At 38.9% G+C, this 5,585-nt stretch overlaps 1 pseudogene across 1 annotated transcript; it reads right to left on the reverse strand.

Annotated features, from left to right (window-relative positions):
- Nucleotides 1-214: 214 nt before the first annotated feature.
- LOC146655849 (glycine N-acyltransferase-like) lies at nucleotides 215-2,588 on the reverse strand (annotated as a pseudogene). Its single transcript, XR_014914385.1, has 5 exons — nucleotides 2,384-2,588; nucleotides 2,189-2,299; nucleotides 1,993-2,104; nucleotides 1,429-1,552; nucleotides 215-1,348 (listed from the first exon to the last, which is right to left on the reverse strand). The product of XR_014914385.1 is annotated as a glycine N-acyltransferase-like (transcript).
- Nucleotides 2,589-5,585: the final 2,997 nt, after the last annotated feature.

The raw sequence follows: 5,585 nt of genomic DNA on the forward strand, positions 1-5,585 counted from the left end.
ATTTTTAGAAGCATATTAGCTTCAGTTTGAAATGCTTGTACTTAATTATACTGTTAGTTGTTTTTTATGATTCACAGCTGATTTAGCTAGATAAATGCAAAGGGTTGTGTCAGGAACCCAGGAAGAAAGTCTTTATGCAGATCGGGATAATTCCACAACAGAGTGGCCAAAACTCGGATTGAGGTTAATGATCCGGTGTAGTGACCCCCTTAAACTGTTGTGCAGGTAATGTGATTGATTTGATTGTTTCTTAGCAAAACATTATCAATGGTGGGGACTGATTCTACTTAGAGAAGATTATTTTTGGAGTTGATCCAGGAAGTTGTGGAAAGGTTCTTTACTATTCTGAAATAGGGGAAAATTGGACATTTCACACCATATTATGACAAATATATCAAAATGAAATTTGGAGAAGTTAGCTTGAAAATAATGCTACTTACAGGTGCCCTTTCTGACCCCAAAGCAAGCCCCAAGGAATTAGTGTCTTCTCCAAGAAATCACATACTCACTCAGATCCAGATGTGGATCCTACTGGATCCAAACACTCAGAACATGCATGTAATTATCATCTTTATCTGTGGTACGCAGTCTGGGACTGCTACGTTTGTATTATTTTTGTCAATCAACGCCTACTTCACTTACTCTTTGATTTTTACAGTCCAGGTTTAATGCAATTTTTCCAGGAGATTTACTGTACACTTAGAGCCCATACAGTCAAAATAGATGACAGACCAGAAGTGAAAGTGATCACACCTTTTATAAACGAGAGAAATGTTCCTGGGCAATAAGAGGGCCAAATAAAGAGCTATTAACCCAAAATTCTGGCTATCGTCTTTATTCCAACTATTTTCTAAAAGACTGAGTTCACCTTGTGACTTTAACTTATGAACAGAAAAAGCTGTAGCATTTTTTTTTTTTTTACTTTTATTCTGTGCTTCATGGAAATATTTGAAATTCATTGACTACAAACCAGGCTTCCCTGTAAGAGGGATCTTCAGTGAAGCCCAGGTTTGTAAAGAGCCTGTAGGACACAGCGTTCTCCTCTCCTATGAAGCTGTAAACTGGGTAGCCCAGTGCATGATTCCTCTTGGCCAAGCTGCTGACCAGGATTTTGGCATAGCCTTTCCCTCTGTGCTCTGGCAGCGTGTAAAGCATTCCTATAGCGCCTGATGCATAGGTCAGAATCCAGGATACAGGCTTTCCTTCAGCATCCAGCACGCAGCAGGAGGGGAAGTTTGCAATCATGTTGCGGATCAGCCCAACGGCCACATCGACCTTTCCAAACTTCCAAGTTTGGTTCACCAAGCCAATGTGCGATTCATCAAGAGAGCTTACTGAGATCCCTGAACTGACATGGAACAGAGCAAAGCTTGTATTATTATCAGGACGTAAAAGTTATGATTAAATATTTGTATGTGTAAATAATACCTGTCAACAGGAGGAAGCCTGCTCACATCTTCCAATGTCATCAAGTAACATTTTGCCACTCTTTTACAGGGTACACCCTTTGCTGATGCCACTGCTTTGAATATCTCAGTGTGGGATTACTTGTGTTAAAGGAACCAGTGTTGGTTCCTTTAACACAAGTAATCAAAACCTTAAATGTGTGAACCTGTTTTTGTCTTAAAACATGATTTATTAAAGATTAACTTGCTCCCAACATGGGAAGTGCAAAGTTTAACCATAGATGTGTCCCAACTTTTTTTGTTTTGCAGTGCCATATCTTTCTATCACTAAATGACATACCATAACACTTTGAACACAATGAAAGACAATACCATTTTGAAAGATATAATTCCACTTTGAAGGTAGAAGTACATAAACACCAGGCATTAGGATGACTTTTCATTGGCTGGTCTAATTATATCATTGAAAATCACTTGCAGTAATAGACTTCAGTGACCATATGTAGGGCTGCAGTGTGGGAGCCAGCGAATAAACAGTTTGAACTGATTCAGTAACAATGCAAACAATAAGAGAGCTTGTTGCCATTACCAACACAAAAGTACTTGCTCCAGTCAATAACAGATGACTTGCTGAGGATTTCTTCTAGAACAGCAGCATCAGTTGCAAAAAGCAGTGCATCTTTGAAGAGGTCACTCTTCTGGAAGAAAAATAGACACGTGATCTGTATTGGCATTTAAACAATGTATTGTGTGCACGCAAGCCCCCCCTGCACAGACAGTACCTGTTCACCGTGTGGTTTGCACATAATGACGCGGAACTGTGGCCACCTGTCCACTAAAACCCGTACAGGGTCGGATCTGACTCTGTTTCTGATCACCAGGAAACCGTAAACCTTAAATTAATTCAGTAGTTGGTTATTTGCAGTACATTCAGCTCCTTGTAGAAATAAAAATATAACAGATTTAACCGAGCATACCTGCTGCGACATGGGTAAATATTTCTTCAGCTCGTTTTCCGCTGTTTTTAACTGATCTTCGGACAACTCAAAAGCCATTTTTCTCCACTCAGGAAAAAATGAAGCGTACAGTTCGGTAAGTGATCGGAAGTCGGGGGTCTACACGACGACGGAAACGTTAGCTGGGATTGTTTCTAAAGGCTGAGGTAGTGATTCGCACTTTCGAGGCTTAAAGTTGAAGAGGAGGCACAAAAACACCGCCCCCACGAATAGCTCACATAGTAAATGATGTTGATTAACTTTCAGATTTGTGAAGTTTAGAGATTTGGTGCCACCATGTAAGTCCCCATGACAGAAACTGTCCATCATTTGTTTTTTCAATTTGACAATAATAATTACAGATTTTAAAAACTTTTTTAAAGCAAATGTAGCCTAAAATGCCATGTCCATAGCTATCTAGTTTTTTCTTGAGTTACCAATATAAGTTATATATTAAAATTAATATATGGATAAATAAAATAAATAAATATAATATTCTATACAATTTTTAAATGTTTAAAAGTATTTTAAATCTGTCGTGTTGCTGAATTGCCTGAGCCCCCCCTCCTAATTCCTTTCGATTTGTTCCCCTCGTTGGTCATCTAGTCATACAACTTACAGCGAGTTTTTTTGTTTTTTGGAGATAAAAATCATCTACCAGAACAAACTTGTGTGTCGTTGTTTCATCAAAACAAAGATTTCATGTTTTACAATATTTCACAAATGCATTAAAGGAAACATGTCCACACTGTTACCCATATTTACCGTATAAAAACAGTATAAACTGATATTTTTTTTTGTAATTTTGATCATTTGGTTGATAAACATGTTAAAACATTTTTTTTTTTTTTGGTCTTCATGTGCTCGAAAAAAGAAAACATCCAGTGAGCAGCAGCTATCTTGTTGATGCCCAAGGTTAAAGGGGAATGTCCAGAATGCTTTAATTTGATTGGAAGACAAAATGATTCAAATAACTCATTACAGTCACAGTATGCAACATGCAACACATCAAACCTTGAAGTAGATGGGCAAAAAGACCCCACCGGCTGCCACATGTGACAGCTCAGAACAGGAACTAGGCCTGTCCTCTGAGCAGTCTGGAGGTCACAGTGGAAACACCCACAGTGTACTTTTTGACTATGCTGAGGAGTTGAGCTTGTCTGTAGATTAACTATACAAGGATTAATTTTTAAACATGTTCAGTGGATCACAGAAATATTGCAACACTGTCATTTAACTGTTAATAATTACACGTCAAATGGAACTCCGTGAAATTTAGACAGCACGGCCTCACGAAACTGGAGGAACATCTGGGCTTCAAACACCGTGTCTTTCATGTTGTTGGCTGATGTTTGCTACACACAGCTGAACAAAAAACACATAAAATTCAGTGTTGTTGAAAGGTTTTATGCAAACAGGGATTTTAAAACCTTTTTTCTTTTCTTTACAGCTTTCTACAGGTTGTGTCAGCTCTCCAGTTTGACCAGTTTAGGAAGCTAAAGTTTTAGCTTCTTCCTCATTACACACTCTTTCCTCCCTTTACACCTCATTGCAAACAGACATTGAGGTGTGTGTTAGGTGGTGTGTGCTGTATGTGCGATAGTAACTCACTGTTCTCTGAGTGTGTTTTGGCTTCCTTCCATCAAAGGCTGATCATATTTTCAGCAGTGATGTGAGATTGGATCTAATTTCTCTGATGAATTCTAAAATATTTGAACAATATTGTAAGCAAAAATAAAATTAAACATTTAAGCCTGACCTCTATCAGTTATTCAGAATTTACCAGACATGTTATGTCAGTTTGGCTTAGATGGATTTAATTGATCTCTGATTATGTCACACACCCCAGCAGGTCACCACAGAAGCTCGACACGCAGGTTTCATATTAGTACATTAGAAAACACACACAACACTTATTACTATATACAGTAGTGACCTAAGCCATCATTAGGTCATTAGTGTAAAAAGATGCATAAAAATGGAGGCTGGTCTCCTATCCTGAGGAGGTGAGGAGATCAGACTCCTGCTGATCTCCTCTCTGCACAATCACACAGAATGCCCTGCACCATATAACCTGCAGCTGTAATGGATGCTTTCCAAAAAATAGAGGCTTTTTAAAAATAAATGAGACTGATGAGAATGCCCAGACTTCTTCAAGCTGATAGAAAGGTAACTCAATAACTACTCATTACATCCAAGCATCCTGCACCGCAAACCTTGAAGCAGATGGGCTTGTGCGGCACAAGACCACACCAGGTGTCACTCCTGTCAGCTGAGAACAGGAAACTGATTTGATGCTATCCTTTCAATATTCCAGCATTTTACTGGCAAGGCATACCTAAAAAGAAAAAAAAGATTACAGAAAAAACAAAACAATGGACGACTTCTTGCACAGCAGAGGAGTAGGGGAAGTTGCTGACACATCTCCGGGAGTGTATGTGTGAGAAAAGGGACACAAAAGACACATTGAAGGCAACAGTGGCATGACATTCGTGACTGCAGGCTGAGTAAGCTGAAATCTATTGTGGTTCTTGTTCATACTGAGACATAGCAGGCTGTTAGTGGGGAATCAATGTAAATAGTTATTTAAAGCACATGAAACTCCCTGTGGACTCTGCTGTGACCGAGATAAATATCTCTTCTGCTCAGTTTCAGATATGATATGATCAAATATGATCTTTTGACAGTTCCAAAGACATTTGTGCGCTCATGTAAATCAAATCAGTGTGTGAAACTCTGGAAATCGCGGAAGTGATGTGAAGTGGACGTAAACGCTAACTGGACTTTTCCTCCAGGCTGAGGTTGTCGTGATTCGCACTTTCAAGACGTATAATTGAAGAGAACGTACGATAATCATTGTCACCACCACCACCAACGCTCAACGTCCCTGTTGCTCATTAATTTTATATTTGTAAAGTTTTAAATACAGTCACAGTTTGTTTGGTTTTTCCTGGAGACCACGGGTAAATCCAGGTGTAGCCTCTAATACTTCACCAAAACACTGAGACCCTAAACCCTCTCTCAGGAATCTGAACCCTTTATTTTAATGATAAAAAAAGAAAGTGGACTTTAAAAAGTGCTGTACCTAAACCTAGATTAACCAGGTGAAAATAAATGAGAACACGCAAGTACAGCGTGTGCGTGTTTGTGTTTGTGCGTGAAGCAGTAATAAATGACACCAAGA

This window comes from Rhamphochromis longiceps, linkage group LG13 (assembly GCF_057381845.1).
Source record: "Rhamphochromis longiceps isolate RC_006_pf linkage group LG13, R_longiceps_female_GT1.1, whole genome shotgun sequence".
In the NCBI taxonomy this organism is placed as follows: domain Eukaryota; kingdom Metazoa; phylum Chordata; class Actinopteri; order Cichliformes; family Cichlidae; genus Rhamphochromis; species Rhamphochromis longiceps.